Here is a 22,647-nt window from a genome sequence, read left to right as displayed (position 1 = left end):
CTCTGAAGCCAATGTTGAGGATAGTTTGAGACCAGAGCACTGGAAGAACCACCTTCTGCCACTTCCGACATTACTTTTTCCACTGCTTGGCGGTTATCTGCTGATTTTTGAATGATTTTTATAAGTGACATTGTTTTAATGTTTTTATACAGAAGAAAACCCTCAGCATCCCAAAATGTTTTACATGTTATTCCTATCCATACTCAGTAGAAGACAACTTCCTATGTTCCTACGGTTCTACATTACCTGACAGCTGTCTATGTTCTGCTGTGATGTAACTAAAAAAAAATCCAAAGGATAATTTATTTTGAATTTCCTGTTGTTTGAAAAAAGATAGAGAAATGTAATCACAAAGGCTACCAGGTCCATCTCTGTGTTGAAATGTAATGTTTGCATATAGTGGGTAAAGAGAAGGGAACTTGCTTGGATAGAAACTTGGCAAGACTTACTTTCCTCCCTGACCTTCAACTTTATTCTGACACTCTGGCATGACCATATGGAAGATTTTTCCACAGAAGATATTCCACATGCCATATTTATTTACTATGTAAAAGTTCAACTTTCAATAACTCAAGGGCCTCATCTGCTCCACTATCTGAAGTGTCATTTGCAGGAAACTGATGTTGAAATAGGCTGAGGTGATCATCCCCACCCCAGACTTTGCTCTTTTGGGAGCAGAGGAGAATGGAGTTCAGGTCTTTTACATGAAGAGTAAATATTATAGAGTAAATATTAGAGAAGTAGAAATGTTGGGAAATTCCTTCCTGGATACAAAAACTGCAGCCACCCATTAAAAAGCTATAAATGTGACAAAGCTGTTCAAACACACTTAAACCTCAGAGGGTGCTAAGGAGGAATTGAGAGAAGAACTGAGATCAGCTTTAAACCCCCAAAAACCATCAAGATGATGCTGGGAACATCAAGACCCTGCAGCTTCCTTTGTCCAGGTTTGTTTTTTCATTTCTGATAATAGGTTTAATTCTCTTCCCAAAATCAGGACAAGCATGCAAAGTGGTGCTGATCAGCTGGCATTTCATCCAGGGCTTGTAAGAGCAATACTGGTAATACACAAAGCTTGGGGCCAGGGCACACTAAGAATGGTCTTGTGGCACGTTTGCCCTTACATCCAGACACCCCAGATGTTGAACTCCATTTCTGTCAGCTCTCAGCCAGCCTGGCCAGTCACCTCATGAAAGCTGTAGTCCAGTAATATCTGGAGGGCAAGAGGCTCGCAACCTTGGCCCAACCAATTTTAAGATCATCTAAGGATGCCCCACTTAAAATGCTTCCAGGTTCTGAAATGCGCTACAGGTTGTCCCATTCTCCTCATGCACGATCCTTTGCAGAAGAGGCAGCTAAGCTCACTTTTGTTTTCTGAGCCTTCTGAGCATTATTGTTAAGGCTTGACTATTGAGATGGGTGTTTGCTGCTGGATGAGGTGACTGCTTCAAGTGTCAGGATCTACAGGGGCAGCCAATCTGTCCTCTGAGGAATATATTGCCTGCTGCTGCATGCTCCTTGGAGACCTCCTTCACAGCCCTCCCCAGTAGGGAGAAATTTATAATTCTGTCTTTTTTTTTTTTAAGCAGCCTCCCTGGGACCTCTCTCAAGATAATTATATTTTTCTCCTCAATGCGAAGCCTTCTTTTAAAATTAGTTTGTAATATTCTATCTCTGAGAGCTACAGAGTTCAGACATACTAAACAGCCACCTAGCCATTTATTCGCCTTTGCTATAGTAGAATTGACTCTAAAGATTTTATCAGTCTTTCTGCCCACTTTCATGAGTGATGTAATCAAGTAGAAATCAAACTCATGTAGTCCAAATGTGACTGCCTATGTGGCTATCTCTTTAGCTATCTACACTACATAAATGCTAAGGTAGTTTATTTCTTTTATATTTTGCTTCAGGTGTCTGGATTTTGACCATAGTTTTGGCCAGAGCTGGAGAAGTTCAAGCAGCTTCTTCTGGTATTCCCGGTCCACCTGGTCCTCCTGGCCCTCGTGGTCTTCCTGGTCTTCCTGGTATTCCTGGTCCACCTGGTCCACCTGGTCTTCCTGGTCTTCCTGGTTTCATTGGTCCTCCTGGTCCACCTGGTCCTATAGGTGCTCCTGGACCACAGGGGGCACCAGGTATGATCTCTAGCTTAATTCTCAGCAAATTTTTTACTACTAGTACTACTACTAATACCTTTATTGTCAACCTGTGTACAATGAAATTAACCGAGCCTCCCCCCCCCAACACTCAATTTCATTGCACTCTGTGTGCTTGTCGCACAACACACCAACCCCGAAAGTCAGTTGCACTATATAATTTTCCATTCAGCAGCCTAACAGCCCATGGATAGAAACGGTTTTTTAGCCTGTTGGTACGACTGATTATACTTCTATATCTCCTGCTCAAGGGTAGAAGATTAAAGAGGTGCTGGCTGGGGTGTGAATTATCCCTGAGAATTTTTCTCACTCTCCTAAGGCAAGGATCCCTTGCGATGTCATCTAGCGGGCTCAGGGGACAGCCCATGATACTACACTTTGCATGGAAGACAGAACACTTCAGAAACCAAGCGACAGAAATCAAGTTCTTGGTTATGTTTACCAAATAAACAAAGCAGGTGCTGGGTTTAATCCTGGATTGCAGATAGAAACAGCTTTGGTCACCCTGTTAGTCACCCGTTTTAGGGAGAGGGACTGGGAGGAGGGTCAGTGTCATGAGTGAGCCAGCAGTAAATCACACTGTTCAAGTCAGCGTTAAGTATTAGCAAAAGCACAATTTGCACAGACTTGGCAGAATGCTAGACCTAATAAGCACCACAACCCATTCCCAGTAGGTCCTTCCCCATGAAGCTGTTGCTGAGACTGAAAGTCTCTGCCTATCCACAGCTGCCTAAGTCTCTTCCTCTTCAGGATCCCCCCCCCCCCAAGCAATCAGAGACTGTGCTTGCATGTTGTCAGTCTCTCCTCTTCCCTTTTCATGCCTCTTCTGGTTCTGGGAGACAAGTGGGGAACCAGAGCTTTTTTCAGAGGGGGGTGGGTGGGGGGAGAGAAGTCCATTGGGTTCAATGGTGCATGCCACTGCCAAAGTCATTTTTCCTGGAACCCCACCCCTTTCCCATCCTGTTTTAATTTTTACTTGCAATATACAGTTGCTATTTGTTTCATATTCTTTTTAGGAAATTTTGCGGAACATTGTTGTATTTTTAAAATTGTTTTTTAGTACACCACTTGGAGAGATTTCACTATATCAAATGGTATAATTTTTATGATTATATAAAACCAAAGAAGGTCAAAACATGGTAAGAAACAGCTACAAATTTTAGTAACTGCAATATTGTGTTGTTGCTGTTTTTTTTAAAAAAGTATAGTAAGGGAGCCGAGTTCTGTTCAGGTTTCTGAACACCTGAATGTCTAAACTCCAGTTCAGTTCTGGTTCAGCCACTAATCTGAACTATTTTTCAGCCTGCTGAAATGCATTTCATATAACTGACCACACAGAAGGCAAGCTACCAGCAATCATGAGATCTACCAAATGCCTGAAACATCCCTTTTTTTGCTATTCAAGGAAAGTAGCTAAAAATCAAGTGGTTTACTGAGAGACTGGTGGGCCATATTTTGTTTTGCACAGGGTTAATATCCTAAACATTAACAATTTACTAACAATTAACAATTCTATAATATTAAGATAATGCTAAATATGTAGCTTGAGAATTGTTTTTTTCCAGTACAAATCCTCATCACATCCTCTATAAGTCCATCAAAGTCCAAAAATTAATTAGTGTATTAAAGGTAAAGGTAAAGGGACCCCTGAGCATTAGGTCCAGTCGTGACCGACTCTGGGGTTGCGGCGCTCATCTTGCTTTATTGGCCGAGGGAGCTGGTGTACAGCTTCTGGGTCATGTGGCCAGCATGACTAAGCCGCTTTTGGTGAACCAGAGCAGCGCACGGAAACGCCGTTTACCTTCCTGCCAGAGCGGTACCTATTTATCTACTTGCACTTGACGTGCTTTCGAACTGCTAGGTTGGCAGGAGATAATTACAATAATTAGTGTATTAATTGGTAGTTATTGCTGTCCCACTTCATCAATAATGCTCAAAACAGCTTACAGCATTAACATTTTGCACTGGGAATTTCAGGGAGAGTAAGTGTGGTTGACACTGAAGGTATTCTGTGCATGAGCCTACAGAGCAGCTGGTTTGGGGTACCTGCTCTGTTGCTAAGGCCATGCAGGTGCAGAACCCTGTTTTACCTTCCCAGCTGGCCAAGACCTTTGTGGGGAAATGTTGCTCGATTCATAATACAACTAAGCATTGCAAGCTGAACAAATTTGAACTCCAAACCAGGAAATCAAAACCTTTGGCAACATCTTAGTGCCACAACAGCAGGAGATGGATAAACGTGAATATCCAAACAACTTCTTCTCCCTTCTCTATTCTCCCACTACTTTTCCTCTGTAAAATCACCCCTCACTCCAGTGCATTGGTAGAGGAAAAATCAGGCATGAGTGTTGCAATACCTAATGCCGTTTAATCCTATATACATCATTTTATCTGTATGCCATCTTCCCACATTTAAAGCCATGCTCATTATAAGCCATTACAAACATAGCAAAAGTAGTCATAAACAATAAATAAAACACATCAAAAAGCACACAATAGAATCAAAATATTTCCACATAAGTCATTATAATACAGATAAAGATACAAAACAACAACAACAACAAAAACCCACACCAATGACAGCAACACCAACTTCACAACAATGCCCTCCTTAAACAATGCGTCAAACGTCTGGTCAGCAGTCTCTGCTTTTGTAGCTGGAGTCAGTCAGGGTCCTGCCCTCCCAGGCCAGGTGGAAAAAGGCCTGCAAGGCAGAGAGCAGGTCTTCCAGGACTCAAAGCCAAGATGGTTTATACCAGATGTTGATGAACTACAGCTCCATCATTCCTGACTACTGAACATGTTGGCTGGGACTGATAGCAATTGGGGGTCCAACATTTGGGGGGCAGCAGGAATCCCACCTCAGCTCTAGAGATTCTGAGAAAGAAATTATTTCTATTTGCATGACAACTTCAATGCACTGCTAACTTCTTTTTTTAACAGCCAAAGCTGGGTACCTGTCATTCAAACACGGCTTTTGTGCCTGGGCCCTATGAGTGGTTGGAAGAGTCTGTACCCAAACAGCTGCAGGCTATTTTGATTTGAGACAGACATCTTTCAGTGATTTTTCTGCTAAATTGTTTCCCCCCCTCTCTCTTCAATTTTTAAAAAGGTTTGCCAGGGACTCCAGAATTGATATGCCCTCATGGATTGCCAGCAGCTGATTGTCAACCAGGCCTAAGAGCACCACCAAAATCTGCATTTTCTGCAAAAGTGGGCAAAAGCTATCCAGCACCTAATCAGCCCATAGAATTTCAAAATATTCTATACAACGAGCAGCAAGTCTTTGATGAGTCATCTGGCATATTCACCTGCCAAATCCCAGGAGTATATTATTGCACCTACAGCCTGGAGGGACACCAGAATTCACATATGATCCTGGCAAGGAATGGTGCTGAGGTGAAAGCATCTGATCAGATTACCTCAGAAGCTTATGAAAACCTGCCGCAAAGTGCAATCCTTAAATTAGAGAAAGGAGATAGGGTGTGGTTGGATGCAGAAAAGGCTCATGATGGGATAACAGAAGGAAGCTATTTTTTGTGCTATCTCATATATGACTCTTAGATTATGCAGTACTCTGGATCCAAATGGCTCGCGTCATAATTTGTCCTGCAAACATTTGGCTAGATGATTTTTCTGATTTGCAAGAAGTACACCTAATCTATAATAGGTACACTTAGGGATGGGAAAGAATTCTAAATGGGAAGCTAGGAAGTGAGACTCATTGGACATCTGAATAAACATGCCTAGGATGCAGTTGGGTTCTGGCACACCAATGGCTCAGAAGCATTGTTTTACAATTTTCATAGAAACATGAAAGCAGAACATGAAGTGTGCATTGATTTCCATGAAGTTTATTAGAAGGCTACTGCTTCTATATTTACGAATCAAAAGGATGTGCTTCACATTGTTTCCACATCTGCATAAGTGCATGCATGTACTCATTTGTTTAAAATTAAAGGTTGTGTCATAAAACAACTGACTGCTACGGAATATTTATATGGGGAAACTAAGTGCTTTAAATAGGTTTTAGTGTTTTTTTAAAAATATAAACAAAAAAGACAGTCAGGGATAGAGGAATGGAGGAGCAGATGGGCAGGGATGGGAATAAATGTGTTTATCTGGACAATGTATAAATATTGGGGGTAATCACTGCCTTCCCGTGCTAACAGCACAGTGGAGGTGCAAGTGGAAGTGTAGAGATGATTTTATGGATTCATGGATAAGTACCCAGGGTTATCAACAGACAGAGGATTTATCTGAAGAATAATGAATACAAATCCACAGTAAACCAAAGTCAGGGCTGAATGGGATTAAAAGCACTAATATCCTAAACACATTCCTGTAACTTCACTATTTACTGAACTTCAGGAACATTATTCAGTTATTATCTACTGCCCTTCTTCCAGCTATCAACTCACAAAATTTGCACCTCTCAACAGTCATCCCATGCTCCCTTGAAATCCCCCTCCTCCTAACCTGATTATTCAGTATCCCAAGCAAGCACTCTCTCCTGCTTCTAAATCAAACACAAACACCAAACACTGTCCATTACAGTTCCATGGCTGGGCCAAGATAGACGTGCCCACTAAGTCTTAATTATTTTGACAGATGCAAGGTGTTAATCATACTGACAGATATATATATATATAGCTTGGATTATATTGACATCTTTATGGCTGCATCTGGCTCATTATAACTGCTCATTATAAGTTATATATAATAAAGCTGCATTGAAACCAGGAAGCGCCGCCTACCGGCCATATCTGGTCTAGCAATACACAGGGATGCTGAACCCATGGCCCACTGGCTGGATGCAGCCTGCCAAGCCACCCCAAGTGGCCTGCCAGCTCCTGGCAAAATCAAGCACCTCTAAGTTATGTAAATTCACCACAGAGGACAGCAAGATGAATAGTGTAATTTTGGTGGAAGGCAAACTTCAGCAGAATGGAACCAGTGCTGCGTGCAACAAACACAGAGTGGAATGAAAAGGTTGCCTTATTACAGCTCTGCTCCATACATCCACGTGTGTAGTTTTAGACTGTCTCACTTCCATTTCCACCACTGGAAGTAACAACAGTTAAAGCAAAAACACACTAAAACTACATGCAACCCATGGAGATAAAAACAGAACAAAGAGAAACACTCTGAAAGTCACTGCAAACATTGTGGTGGAACCAGGCGTCAGTTTTGGAAAAGGCCTCAAAGAACTGGAGGGAGTTATTTATCATTCCGCATGCCCCGTTTCAAAAAGTCAGTGCACATTTTTGTGTGTGTGTGTAAATTTCACTGCACAAATATGCACCTTGAAACCTTCTTTGAGGGCTTTTTAGTACCTTCCACTTGGTGACAGGCAAAACATTTCCAGAAAGGTAGAGATCTCATCAGACAGAAGATCTGGGAAAACGCACACAAAGCAACACAACCCAGAACTGTCAGAACTGATGCCCCAAACAAGCTGGTGACATTTCCCATGACCTAAAAGAATGTCCTTGGTTTCATTTCCGAGAAAAATAAAATGACATGAACTACAGTAAAAAGTGGCTTTGATGCAAAGCTAGGATGGATCTGTTCCCCTAGTGCTAAATCGTACTGGGGGGGAAATGTGGATTTTGCATCTTTTGATGTGTGTCCCATGCTTGACACTGGCTTGCCATTTTCTCAGGTTCCTGGGGTGATTACTTTGATGAAGTGTTTACATAAATCATGTCCCTGCTGGAATCTAATTGGCAGGAAGGTGCAGGAGAACAGGCAGAAGAAACCTGCGCTGCAGCGGGAGCTAAAGATATATGAGACCTGCTTACAAGCTCCGGTGAAAAATGAGAGAATAATGGCACCAGTTTTACACGGGACTTGATGTATGGTTCCATACATCTTAAAGTCTTGGCAAACGTGCACTCAAATGACTTAGAAATATGAGAAATTTACTGCACGCTAAACACTATCTCCCTGCAACCACCAGCAACTTCATCCCCCTATGGAAAGCAAGACTCTGTCCCCCGCCCCTCTTCCCCTGTTCTTCTCATTCATCTATCAGTGAGGGAAATTCACAGAGAGCACTTAGAAAAATATGCTCCATCCTCTCTGTTTTATGCCTTATTCTGCTCCTTATTTCAGCAAAGGCTGTTTTACATTAACGGCCAACCAGATAGCCTGATTCATGAGATCCCCAACAGTAGTATGAACGAGAGACAGGCGTCCGTGGCCAAATAAGACATGACATAAATATATGAAGTGCAAAAGCCTCCTGCTTTTCAACTCCTCGACATGTCGTGAGTGGTAATGTGTGAACCTGATCAGGTTTTCTGTGTGTGCAAGAATGGGGTTATGAGAATGGTGTAAAACTAGGGTCTGCAAACTCTTTACAGCGCATGCGTGAATGGGTTCTGTGAAACAGGGGTGAGAAGGAATAAAATGTCCCCGAAAAAGCAGTGCTTTTCAATGCATTTCTTTGGCTGTTTACAAACCAAAGCAGCAAATCATTTACTAAACCACAGTGTGGGAAGAAGGGGCAGCTTGCCTAAACCAGGCTGAAGGACCACATAGCCCTCATGAGCAAGACTCGCGAAGTGACTCCGTGTCACTTGGTAAGTCGCTTCTGGCATCAATGTGCAGACAGCCACTGAGAAGCTAGGATTCCAGCGTAGCTCTGCTCTTCATACAAATGAAAGGAAGGAAGCCTTAAGTGCTTTGTGGATTTGACAATCCTCCCATCCACAAGTGTTATAAACAAAAAACCAGAGTGCTGGGAAAGTTTCTGTTTCCTTTGAATGAAACCTGTCAATCTACTTTTGTACCCCAATAGCAAATCTTCAGGTTTTGCCCTCTCCTTTTCCTTGCCCTCACCACCAGGAGGTTCCCCTATAATTGTTGCTCTCCCATCCTTACCCTACTGCCAACAGAATACTTTCCAATCTTATTGCAGTGGCTCTCTGAAAAGAATCTGCTTCCATGGCAACAGACCAACATCATGTTGTGATTTCACTGTGGGAAAGAGCAAGGAAATGTGGGGGAAATGCCAGAAAAAGCCACCAGTTATGTGTCACTTTGGCCCAGCTTTGCTTTGGAAGGTGAGGGTGAAAGTACACATTACACCCAAACAGGTGTCACAAAGCTCCAACTGAATGTTTCATTGAGAAAAGCAGCTTTTGGAGGGGGGGGGGAGGGTGTGTTGTGTGGAAAACTGACATGGTGAAGTGGTCACAATCCTTTCCCCAATTACCATATTTCCCCATCTATAAGATACCCCCATGTATAAGACGCCCCCTATTTTTGAGGACTCCAATTTAAGAAAATGGCCTCCATGTATAAGACACTCCCACAGTTTTGATATTATTTTTAAGGGGAAAAACCTAGTCTCATACACATAAAAATACGGTATTTTGTTCTCATTGCACCTGGTGTGAGTGTTTTAGGATTCCAGTAACATGTTGGGATCCTACAGGGTGGACAGCAGCTTGGCCAGGGGATGGGTGGATCTGTCCGTTTGGGTTTAACAGTTTCTCATGCTTCCAGTCTTAGGTTCAGTTCTTTGTATTTCCACATCTGTTTGTGATTCCCCCCTTACCCTCATGAACATGCACAAGCATTTTACTGAAAATTTCTTGCAATATGCACATTTTTGTGTGCGCTTTTGCCTAATACCCTTTTTTTAAAAAAATAACTTTTCCTAATATAATGCGTTTTGGTATGTTTTCCCCCATGAATATGTGTGGTTTTTGTACACGTTACTTGGCTTGAGAACTTCACTGCAAAATTTGGAGAAGAATTGTGAATTCTGAAGGATGTCTGTGTTTGGTTTGCATCTTGTTTTGGGAAGTACTGATTTGGTAGGTTCACGTTTAAAACCAGCCATCAAGTTTCTCTCACATCCCATTCAGCAGAATAATAGTAGGCAGGAGAAGGGTTAAGCATTCCCTCCAAATCACTACTTCTCCATGCGAAAAAACCTCTTCCCAATACTACTACACATTGGGACATTACGACATGCACTGTGTAATGTGGCGTTTATCCCAAGAACCCATAGTTCTGTTAACCTAATTCAGAGGTTGCTGACCTGTGGCTCACCAGATGTTGTTGGACTCCAACTCCCAAAAGCCCCAGTCACCATAGCCAATGGTCAGAGATGTTGGGATTTGAGGTCCAGGAACATCGGGAGGGGGGGAGGCACAGGTTCCCTTGGGAGATGGTGGACTCTCCTTCCTCGGAGGGTTTTAAACAGATGTTGGATGGCCATCTGTCAATGATGCTTTAGCTGAGATTTCTGCATTGCGGTGGGTGGTGAGGTGGTTTGGACTAGATGGCTCTTGGGGTCCCTTCCATATCTACAATTCTGTGATTCTATGGTTCCTCTGTCCCATCTCTAAAGCAATACTAATTTTTAAGTCCAAACAAGCTCACATCATTCCAGGGTGTTTTTACTACACATTTTTGCCACCAACCACCTTACGTTATTCACAGCTTGCAAAGTGTCTACTCAGAATGGTGACCTCCACCCTGGCACTGCAGTACCAAGACAGATGTAATCACATCGTGTTCTCTTTATTTTCACAACACAGTACATAATAACATTCATAAAAACATGGAGAACTTTGAAGGTTTTATAGTATTGTTGCTGAGTATGCCTGAGAGTGGCAGCACGGGGGTGGGGGAACCAAACAGGAAGTAAGGCAAAAAATCATTGCAGCTATTATTTTATCTTATTTATTATTTTGTTTGGACAACAGCTCTCTTGGCCCTGCAGTTTAGCATCTCATGATTTCTAGCCTGGCAGACCTTCTCTGCTAACGTCCAGAACAATCATTAACCATAGACGCCAGTACAACTTTCTTAAAAGGAATATATGAGGTGTTTTCTTTTAAGGTAGTCTTTTTAGCACACAGTTTAATTGCCAGTGGTTCCAGGTTTGGGAGTCCCTTGGATATTATGTCCTCAAAGGCCCTTTTCCTGATTAGTCTCATCATCTTCTCATCAGTGCTTTTATTACTTATTTATTAATATGCCGCTTACTGCCAAAATAGACTTTTAAGCAGTTTACAAGGTGTAAAAACCTGCGAGACAAACATTAAATATATATACAGCCATAATTAAAACACACAATAAGCCCATTATAATATCCATGATTAAGATATGCAGTAAATCAAGCACGTTAAAACAACTCAGTGCCTCTCAGAGCCGCAAAACCGGGAAGGTGATGTCGGGACGGTGAGTGACTAACGCACGCACCGCCCCCATGCGACGTCACAGCCAGTACAACGCCCGCCACAACGCCCGCCACAGTGGGGAGTGTCGGGGCACACAATGCGCCTCCTCCCCTCGCTAGTATCCGCCCCGGAGCCACGGCAAAGGTGTAAAAGAGCCACATGCGGCTCCGGAGCCGCGGGTTGCAGACCCCTGCTCTAATGGAACAGTCTCCATTGGCATTGTTCATACTGGCTGAAGCTGATGGAAGTTGGAGTCCAACAACATCTGGAGGGCCTAGGTTCCCCATCCCCGCTTTACAGAAACTTCAGAATGACAAGGGGGGATGCAGAAAGGGCCCAACCTCAGGCCACCCAACGCAGGTCACAGACTGCTCAATGGTCCCAAGTTCTCCATCGACTCCATCCAACCTCCTCACTGATGCAAAACAGTATCCAGAGTGAACAACTCCAAAAGCAGCATGCTGGGTGTGAAGAGGGCTGACAAAAACTGGAGGAAACATCTTAAAAGAGGAAGCAATATTTACAACCAGGAAAAAATAATGGCTGGGAATTTAAGGGGTCTGGAAATTTTTCTTGGCTCTCCTTTTGTGACCATCTCTCTAAGGAACTCCAATGTACAAATGTGACATTACATTGTTGTCAGATTTATTGCCCACCCTTCACCCTAAGGCCCCAAGGCAGGTTACAACAATTTTTAAAACAACATTAAAGCCGTTTAAAACATTTCACAACCACAACAATAGGGTGGTTCCTAAAATTATACCTATCAGGTGACAAAGGCCAGGGTAAAGAGCCATTCACTGAAAAGTGTATAGTGAAATTGTCAGACGCAGCTCTGTAGGGGCTACCATAGAAAATGGTCTCTCTCGGGCCACACACACCCGCTTCTGAGGGTGCTGCACTACCGAAAAGGCCCCCTCCACTGATCCTAACACCCTAGAGGGTTTGCAGGGAAGGAAGTGGTGCCACTACTGCTTTTGCAAATCTTATTAATTTCTTCAGAAGCCACATATCATTTTTGCTGCAGAAGTGAATCCTGTCACAATGGCTTGGTTATATGCATACATTTTGCCAGCCTCTGACAAAAGTGCCAAGGGATTTGAGACCCTGTGCCCCCCAAAATCAGCTGCACAAGCCCAACCCTTGACCTACCTTCTCACACCACCCTGTGTTCTAGCACCACCAAAAACCAACTGGGAACCAACTGGGAAACTATCAGCAGGAATGTCAGCAGGAAACAATGGGATGACCCTGAGGTCCTGCATTTTGCCCGCACAAATAAGCTACTTAAAAATATCTATCAATCTAAACAGTAGAGGGCAGCAATGGTACATGATACAACTGTCTGTAGAACACTTTCTGTTTTAAAGACTCAGGAATGTCTATGTGAGAAGTCTTAAAATAAATAAATAAATAAATAAAAAAATAGCCTCAGCATCCTGTCACATGGATAGGCATATGAAGCAGATCAGGCACCTGTTTTATCACTGTTGGCATAGAGTCAGGGCCAAGTTCTAAGCTAAGCTAGGGAACAATTTGGCTTCACCCCCAGAGGCGCACTCCATTGTCTCTCGAAACAGATGGATGCCACCTCCACCAGATTCTCTAATGTTCTAAACATCCTAGGAAAGAGGAGGATAGCTAAATGTGGCAGGTACACTAAGGTAATCTGCAGCAGCTTTTGCTTTCAGAGACATTCAGGAATGTTTGTGGGTGATGGTGTGGAAGTAAGGGGCATAGCAAGGGTATTGAGAAAGGGCTTAAAATGCGAATTTGGCTTCCAGGACAAGGAAGATAGTTACAATCAGAGACTCATGGGAGATACAGCTAGTACTGTAGTACATACAGAGATAAGAGGTTTTGACAATCTTGTGATAATATTAATTTCGGGGGGGGGGGAGAAATGTGAACATAATGCATTCCCCCCCCCCCCCCCGGTTTTAATGGATCTATGTGGGGATGTTTATTTGGTTGTAGGGTTGTAAGTTGCTTTGGTTGCAATGGGCAAGAAAAAGTGAAGAACACATTTAATTAATTAATTAATTAATAATAATAATAATAATAAACAACTTCTAACTAAGTGTGTAATATAGGGGCAGGCAAAGTAGTGCCCCCTAGATGTTATTAGACTGCACATCTAGAGGGCACTACAGTGGCTACCCATGTTGTTGTATTGCTGCGCAGAAGCCAGTAAGGGTTTACTTCACGTAAAATGTAGCAGCATTATACAGATGAAAGCATCAAGCTGCTAGTAGGATTTGATGTGGTTGCACATCAAAATAATGAAAATAATATCACACTGACAGGCCTCAGACAGTTCTTTCTGAAGTCAGCCAGCCACAGAATGAGCAAGTACATTGTATTCCTTTCAGATAGTGATCAAACACCTTCATGAAAACCAGAGGAGGGAAAGCTCTCTTTTATAAATTGCAAACTGGCTCGTCATGGTGAAGTTGGTTCCTGAATTCATTATGAGGGCCTGCTTTATGTTGTCCCAAACCCCTGGCCTACCTGGAAGCAAGTCAATATGTCAAGCCGCCCATCCAGGGTCAATCCGTGCGTCCAAAGTTCAAACTGAATCATAATCTCACAGAGCTCCTGGAGCATCCAAGCTGAGGTCCTTCAACATGGGCAGTTGAGCAAACACAGCACCTCAACTCTGCTTCCCTTTTGTTGACTGATTGCAGCATCTGGGCTTGATGAGGCCTGTGACCCTCACCTGTTCCAAGCCTAATCCAGCTAAGGAATCACACACCTCCTCCCAGAGCTAATGAGTCTCACCTGGCCAGCAAGGGAGCTGGGCTGTGGACCCTTGCCTGCCTCAGCTTCCTAGAGCATGGGTAGGCAGACTAAGGCCCGGGGGCTGGATCTGGCCCAATCGCCTTCTCAATCCGGCCCGCAGATAGTCAGTGTGTTTTTACATGAGGAGAATGTGTCCTTTTATTTAAAATGCATCTCTGGGTTATTTATGGGGCCTGCCTGGTGTTTTTACATGAGTAGAATGTGTCCTTTTATTTAAAATGCATCTCTGGGTTATTTGTGGGGCATAGGAATTTGTTCATTCCCCCCCCCCACAAATAGTCTGGCCCCCCACAAGGTCTGAGGGACAGTGGACTGGCCCCCTGTTGAAAACGTTTGCTGACCCCTGTCCTAGAGCACCCCTCCTGCTGCTCTCTACATCTCAGTGCCTGCCGTGTCCATGGAGACAGGGGCTCCTCTGCCTCTGGTGATGGGTCCTGCTGCTTTGGCTCCTGTGCATTGACTCTCATCCCCTTGCCTTTCTCCATCACCCTGTGAGTACTTCCTTCCCCATCTCTTGCTTGCCCTGGTGTACCCTAGTCCCAGCCACATCCCTCACTAGGATCCATTTTCTTCTCCCCATTGTCCTGCCTGTTTGCCACATATGTTGCCAAAAATGAGGATTCACCTCACTAAAAAAGAGGGGTGGGACAAAAGAGAGCCACAATTTGCATAAAGCTTAGCGCCTGACGATTCATAGCTATAGACACACATTAATGAAAAATTATTATAACTGAAATAGAAATGTGACACATCTTACTGTGGCAGGCAAGACGCCAGGTGACTGACATGCCTGCCCTGTTGGCTGACCAGGTGTTGCTCAGTGTAGATGGGCAATTTCATGGCTCCTGTTCTCTCTTTTTATGGCTCCTTGTCTCTAAACCAGCCTTGGACTGGACAGCTTTCAAATAGAGGACACCTTGTAAAACAGAACACTGTTTTCTGACAGCCTTTCAAAGCTGCCCTTAGTTCATTAGGGCACATGGTCACCCCATGCCATCTTTACTGGAGACAAAGCGCACTTGTGATGCTGCACACACCTATAAATGGATCAAGTCCTTGTTAAGGAATGCCATTAATGGGTTAATTTCATTAGTGAGGAAAGAGCTGACTCATTCCTGAGATGTACCTGGCTGAATCTGGTGACTTCATTAGCAGTGTTACTGGGCAGATTAGGCATGTAACTTTATGTATATAGGGGCTTAGATTACAGCCGTGGGTTGTTGGTTGTTGATCATGGGTTGTTGTCAGGAAGGAGTGGATTGTTGTGGAACTGTGGAGTTATCTGAACACTTTGAGAAGAGCATGTCTGAGACTTTGAGAATTGCCTCAGGACTCAGCTGTTACAGGACTATGTGAAAATTGACTTAGAACTTATGTGTGGACTTTGTTCAGTAAGGACATTGAAGTACAGAAACCCCTCTGGGACCAGAGGGATAAAAGTATTGGTGTAACTTGTATATGGGACGCGGGTGGCACTGTGGGCAGAGCCTAGGACTTGCTGATCAGGTCGGCGGTTTGAATCCCCGCGACGGGGTGAGCTCCTGTTGCTCAGGCCCTGCTCCTGCCAACCTAGCAGTTCGAAAGCACGTCACGTACAAGTAGATAAATAGGTACCGCTCCGGCGGGAAGGTAAACAGCATTTCCGTGCGCTGCTCTGGTTCGCCAGAAGCGGCTTAGTCATGTTGGCCACATGACCAGGAAGCTGTACTCCGGCTCCCTCAGCCACTAAAGCGAGATGAGCGCCGCAACCCCAGAGTCATCCGCGACTGGACCTAATGGTCAGGGGTCCCTTTACCTTAACTTGTATATAGTGTGTAAATGTAGAGTATGCTGTTTTGTGTGTGCCAAGGAAAACAACTTTGCTTAAAACAGCCACGGTTTCATGTTGAAAGAGCACAAAAAGAGCAAGAGTTACAAGTTGAAGACCAACAGCTGAGTGGCAGGAATGCAGGACACTGCCAGCCCATTGGTGGCCTAACTGGCCATGATCTCTGGGGTTTCAGACTAGGGTCTCACCCAGACCTATCTGAAGATGCCAGGGTTTGAATCTGGGACCTTCTGCATGCAAGGCGCATGCTTCACCACTGTCTGAGATGATGAAAATAATTACAATTCATACTTTTGCCACTTGGTACTTCTGTCTTTGAAGTGTATCATTCCAATTCTTTTTAAAAAATCCGAAACTAGGGAACTGTGGGTGGGAGGCATCTACAGGAAGCGAGAGGAACTTACTCCAGCCCATTGGAAAATGAGTTAACTGCAACCATTGCAAAAGCCATCCCTTCTGCATATAATGCAAGTACTCTGTACCACTCAGGTTTGGCCTCTCCCCATATCTACATATGGAAATAGTGAATTTATATGAGGTGGTGGTGGAATCATTGTCATCTCTGACTGGCAGTGGTTTTCCAGGGTCTCAGTCTTTTCACATCACCTACTTCACCTTTTAGGGACGCAGGTGGCGCTGTGGGTTAAACCACAGAGCCTAGGACTTGCCGATCAGAAGGTTGGCAGTTCGAATCCCCGCAACGGGGTGAGCTCCTGTTGCTCGGTCCCAGCTCCTGCCAACCTAGCAGTTCAAAAGCACGTCAAAGTGCAAGTAAATAAATAGGTACCGCTCTGGCGGGAAGGTAAACGGCGTTTCCGTGCGCTGCTCTGGTCCACCAGAAGCAGCTTAGTCATTCTGGCCACATGACCTGGAAGCTGTACACCGGCTCCCTCGGCCAATAAAGCGAGATAAGCGCCACAAACCCAGAGTCGGTCACAACTGGACCTAATGGTCAGGGGTCCCTTTACCTTTACCTTTACTTCACCTTTTACAGCCCAAGAGACACATTGCTTGGTGGACAACCTTCTAGTGGCCACCCAGCAGCACTGAGGCCAAAATGAGCTATGTAACGGACATTACTCTGACTTTTGCAGACTAAAGCATGCGAAAAGTCAGAGGTTTCTGCATGCATACACCCAGCTCTCCATCATGCAAGCAGGAGGAAGTACCACTGTCCAAGGACACGTTCTAGGCAGACAAAAGCACTTCAAGAGGGTGCAGAGCAGGGCCAATAAGGGAGGCTGGCCAGGGGAGGGTGGCATAGCCTGGAGGACCTGATTTGGCCCCTAGGCCTGAGGTACCCCACCCCAAGTTTACATAATCAAAATTATTTTTAAAGAAAAACTGGTGGTGCCTGGGGCAGAGGGTTTGTTTTGGCCCTGAGCCATGGCAGCCCAGTAGACTTGGCTCCTTTCAGGAGGTGCTCAGGAAGGTGGCGGTGAAGAAAGCTGCACTCTGGAGATGAGTTTCTCTCAAAAAGGTGCTTGTAAAACAAAGCAGGCGTGTGAGTTCCTTCTCACCCCCCTTTCCCAAAGCGTAGTCTCCAGGTTCATCCACAGTGGGTGAGTGAGTGAGAAAAGGGTTCACCGATAGTTCAGGCCACTAGGCTGCCGCATAATTTTAAAATTTAAATTCCTCGGTGAGATGTAACTCGCAAGTAAATGACAAACATAATTTCATGCACCGTTCACCAAAAGGCTCATGAAACTGTAGGTTCTCCCCCTAAAGAATGTAAACACCACATGTGTCACGACTAAACAGAGTGCAATTCCAGAGCAAACCAGGCTAAAACGAAAATGCAACATGGGCTCATTCGTTTGTTGGTAATGCTTTTAACCCTGAAATATTCTTGTGCTGTATTGTACATGATGCCTTCTTCACCTTCTTCAGAGTCCAGGTGGCAAAGGCATGTCGTGCATCATTTCCCACAATGCTTTCCCAAGTACCTAGCTCAAGTGTTGTCTACACGGTGACTAACAGAGGCTCCTTGGGAGTTCACACCAGGGTTTCACCCAGCCACATCTGGGGTTGAACCTAGGACCTTCTGCATACAAAGTAGTTGTACATTCCTTCCCCAAATGAAGGAAAGGACCTCTATTCATATTCTTGCCTTTTTTGATACTTACCGGTAGGTCTTTTTATTGGATCATTCTGAGTCCTTTTTTAAGCCAGGGAATTGCGGATGGGAGATGTCTGCAGGAAGCTAGAAAAAATTACTCCAGCCTACTGCAAAAACCAGTTAGTTGTACACTATTAACCTGTTCCAGCTGCATTTAAGACTTCCAATAAACAGTAGTAAGAAGTGCTGTGATCATGTATGCAGGTCATGTCATGTCTGGCCACAACGTCATCCCTTCTCTCTTGCTTTCCATTAAGGCTAAGGCAGCTCCTCATGTTTAGCGAGCCCAAGAGCCACATTTTGCAATATTGGCAGCAGCAGGATTAATATGCAGTTCTAGGTTTCAGGGGACAGCTCTGATAGGGAAAAGACAGTTGTGGTCAAAATGCAGATATTATTTCACGAAAACTTCAAAAAATATATACTGCACTGAAACCCCAACTTCATGCCTGTATTAATCATAAAAGTCAGAACAGAACAGTTATTTAGAGGACCAGTTATGATTTCTTACATCGCAGTAAAGCTACATTTAGCAACTGTCACGGGCATATAGATTTACCTTACTTCCTTGACAGTGTGTCTGATAACAATTTGTAAAATACTTCCCAGGGATAATTGACTATCCATCTGCTTGCCTTTTCCCATTGACCAGGTGCACAGTGGGAGCTTTCCCTATCTCTTCCTTCCATTATGACTAGGTAATTAAGTAGGGTTTTCTCCTGGCTGATTGGGGATTGAGCCAAACTCTGGGGTAAAGGGCAGGGAATATGGGTGTATGCAGCCCATGGTGAACCCCCATGACCCATATTTGCAGTCTAGAGCATGGGTAGGTAAACTAAAGCTGGATCCAGCCCAATCATATTCTAAATCCGGCCAGCGGACGGTCCAGGAATCAGCGTGTTTTTACATGAGTAGAATGTGTGCTTTTATTTAAAATGCATCTCTGGGTTATTTGTGGGGCATAGGAATTTGTTCACCCCCCCCCAATATAGTCTGGCCCTCCACAAGGTCTGAGGGACAGTGGACAGGCCCCCTGCTGAAAAAGTTTGCTGACCCCTGGACTAGAGCATTTCAGTTCAGAGTTCTGTCACCCATTTCTGCATATTTGTAGAGCACGTGTGGGAATGCTGTGGCTCTTCAGATCTTGCTCGACCATGGCTTTCTTCTTCCCTGACAATTGGCTGTGCAAACTCACGCCTCTAGGAATTGGAATCCAACAACATCTGGAGGGTCACAGCTTCCCCATCCCTGATGTAGAGAAGGACTCCCAGCCAAGAACAAGGACTCTCCAATTGTCACTCAGCAGTAGACATGGCTCCTTGTCCCAAGCCAAGCCAAGCCAAGCAAGGAAAGAATAGGGATATGGCACCATTCAGGCTTCTTCCCAGCTTTTCCTAGTCTGTTCCTGCTGGGAACAAGGAATGATGTTATCTGCTGGGTAACCATGTCTTTGGCTCGATGAAGAGACATTTAAAATTTATCTAGCTGCAGCTACAGTGGCAACATTGGGGTAGTTGAAAAGAGGATGGGTAGTTGGGGTATAGAAGGAAGGTCTGGGCACATTCAAGAAGGTATTGGATTGCTAACACCAATCCAAGGTGATAAAATCAGCATCTTCATTTTCACTGGCTGAGCCTGCAAGCAACCACTGCATCCTAGCACATGCCTAGGATGTCTAGAGTCCATGAGATGTACCGCTGGTCACTGTGGTGCTAGCTCCATAATACTTGCAGTAATTTGCAGTAGCTGCCACCCATGGTGCACACCCATCATGGAGACTTCAACATGGCATGGTCCCAAATGAAGCTGGAAAAGGGCCAGCCAACCTGGGGCTGCTGTGTCACTGTCTGGAGAACTAAATAAAGTTTTGAGACCAGTGGATGGGAGGTTGCAGATCCTGAGTCAGAACCCTCAGTGAGCTTCTTCTGAGCCAGACCTGGTAGAAGAGTCAAGTGTCTCCCATACTTCCCATACTGTGGTACTTGGATGAGGCTCCTGATGGTCCAAGCCTGGTGGTCAAGTCTGGGCCCTCACAGATGTTTCCCCCCTGAGCCTGACTTCCTGGCTCGCATTAGCATGTCTGCATAATGACAATGGGCAAACACAAGGCAGGAGGGCACTGAAAGGCAAAGTAATCATCACCTTCAGGCTGAGGAATCAACACTTTAAGATCCACATTGCCCATGGCAGCAGAGCTTGGGAAGAGTGGATTGGAGACCTTAGGCCACTTCTCATTGTTGGAGGAACTTGAGCACTTGAAGCCGGCCTGCCTTGCCAGAAGGCGGCAGCCCTGCAGATCAGAACATGATGTGCAGATAGAGCTCTGTGCAAACAATGGTTTCTCCAGTCATTTCAGTGTCGGGTAAAGCTCTGGATTTACAAACACAGTTAAGCACCTTTAAGTCCCATTGATTCCCAATGTCATAAACATTTAAATCGTGAAGGCTTTGAAAAGGTCATTATGTATTTAAAGTAACGAGTTTGAAAGTTGATCATTACAGCTTTGGGAAAGGCTCTGATTATTGTACACTGATAACACTTGCTTTTAGAGACTCAGATTCCCCCAAGCTTTTTTCCAGTTCTTTCCAAGGGCAGGCATTGAAATAACATTCACTTCTAAAAGAAGTGACTGTGTAGCTTACCATGGTTTAATCTTACAAGGAAGAAATTCTATTTTAGATTAGCCAGTTTAGTGTAGGGTAGTGTAGGGGTGGCTCATCTGTGGCCTTCCAGATGTTGATGGCTAGTCTAATAACATCTGGAGAGCCATAAGTTAGTCATCCTTGTTTTAATGGTGTGCCTGAATTCTAAATATTAGTTAATCTTAACTATGATTAGTGAAAATAAGCCAGCTTCATAACTTGTAGTTTGGTATTGGCTTATCTACACTAAACATTGATGTTAAAGGATATTACTAATGGTTTCATGCTTTCAAGGGGTTTACCCTGTGCATCACTTAGTTGGATATACAGTGCTACCTCGGTTTTTGAACGTAATCCATTCCAGAAGACTGAAATGTTTGAAAACTGAAGCATGCATTTCTGGAAGCATTTACGTCCGGAAAAGTCAATACAGAAGCTGCATGGCACATCTGGCTTCTGAAAAGCAGTTGCTTCCAGGTTTTCGGCGTTCGAAAGCTGAAACGTTCGACTTCCAAGACGTTCGAAAACTGAGGTACTATTGTAAACCCATGATCCTGGGCACAACTGTAATAGGAAGTCAAAGTTAACTGTCGCTTCCATTTGTGCCATACTAGGAATGAAACAGTATTGGAGACCAAATGCTGCTCAGTTACAGCAAACCAAGATAAGTCAGAAACCATGGTTTATTGTGAGTACAGAGGCAGCTGTTATGTTTGATAAGAGTGCAAAAACATTTTGGGCTCAATAATTGCCTTAATATTTGTGCTTTCTCAACCAAGTAGTGTTGTTATGGTCAGCTGAAGAAATAATGCATGTGCTATTAGAAATAAAGGAACAAACATTTATTTAGCAGATAAAACCAGATCAGTCTGTTTATCCACCTATAATGAGCTTGTTAAAGTCAATTGGTCAAGAATATGTATGGAGCTTTATAAAACTCATCTTATTAATGTCACTTCCATTACCCAGCTTTGAAATTTCCTTTCTTGGGTTTGGTTCACATAATTATTAACTGCAAAACCTGTAAATTCAGTGTAAAAACTATACAGATCCAAAAAAAGCAGCAGGATACTTGCCTTGCATACAAAATGATGTGTGACATGTGTTCTGTGAACTGGGCAAGCAATGGCTTTGTGAACTGGTCCTATGAGTTCCACTGATCTCTCTCTCTCTCTCTCTCTCATCTGAACTCTCTGACAGTCCAGAAATATTAGTTGCAGGATTGCTAAAGCCAGTGCTGATGCTGCAAAGGCTCATTCATATCTACTATATATTTTGAAAATGTGTTTGTTGACTTTGCATTTGGACATCTCTTAAGATGTCCACACCTTGCATGGTGGTCCCTGAGTTCATGGAGCAGGTTTTTGTCTGTTTGGATACAGTTGGCTGTCATTTTGGATCAATATGATGGACTGACCCTTTCAAAACTGCATCACTTATAACCACATTTTGCATGATTCTTCCTGAGATCAAGCAGCGGGTTTTCCTTTATGTTTGGATACAACTGGATGCCATTTTGAATCAAGATGGTGAGCAGAACTTTTCAAACGGTGGCAATTTTTTTGTTTCTTAGAATTCCTATGCAACACCGGGCTTGAGGCTGCTCATTTTTCATTTAAAACATTTGTATATAATCTGTTTCAGTTTTTAACCACTCCACATACATCACCTTGGTGTGATCTGCACAACCATCACTGTAAGAAGAGGGTAGAGCTGAGGCTGAGAGAATGACAGATGGAAGATTCAACTCAGAAACTTCATAAATAATCCTCTTAGCAAATATTCTGTATCTGATGTTACAAATCATTTCACTCCAAAGGAAATTGGGGGTGGGGTGGGGTGAAGTTCAGATAAGTAACCAGACTTTTTTTTTAAGTACTCAATATACAGAAATGCATGT

The 22,647-nt window shown here is 43.8% G+C and overlaps 1 long non-coding RNA gene across 1 annotated transcript in view; it reads left to right on the top strand.

Annotated features, from left to right (window-relative positions):
* Positions 1-630: 630 nt before the first annotated feature.
* The window catches only part of LOC310658635, a 43,204-nt gene continuing 21,187 nt past the window's right edge, over positions 631-22,647 (top strand). The window contains exons 1-2 of the long non-coding RNA XR_014502390.1: positions 631-1,014; positions 1,538-2,132. This is a non-coding gene — a long non-coding RNA (uncharacterized lncRNA). The remainder of the gene's footprint in view (positions 1,015-1,537; positions 2,133-22,647) is intronic.

Source organism: Podarcis tiliguerta, assembly GCF_965153285.1.
Source record: "Podarcis tiliguerta genome assembly, chromosome: 10".
NCBI classification, from domain to species: Eukaryota; Metazoa; Chordata; class Lepidosauria; order Squamata; family Lacertidae; genus Podarcis; species Podarcis tiliguerta.
This window is presented reverse-complemented; position numbering and strand designations above follow the sequence as displayed.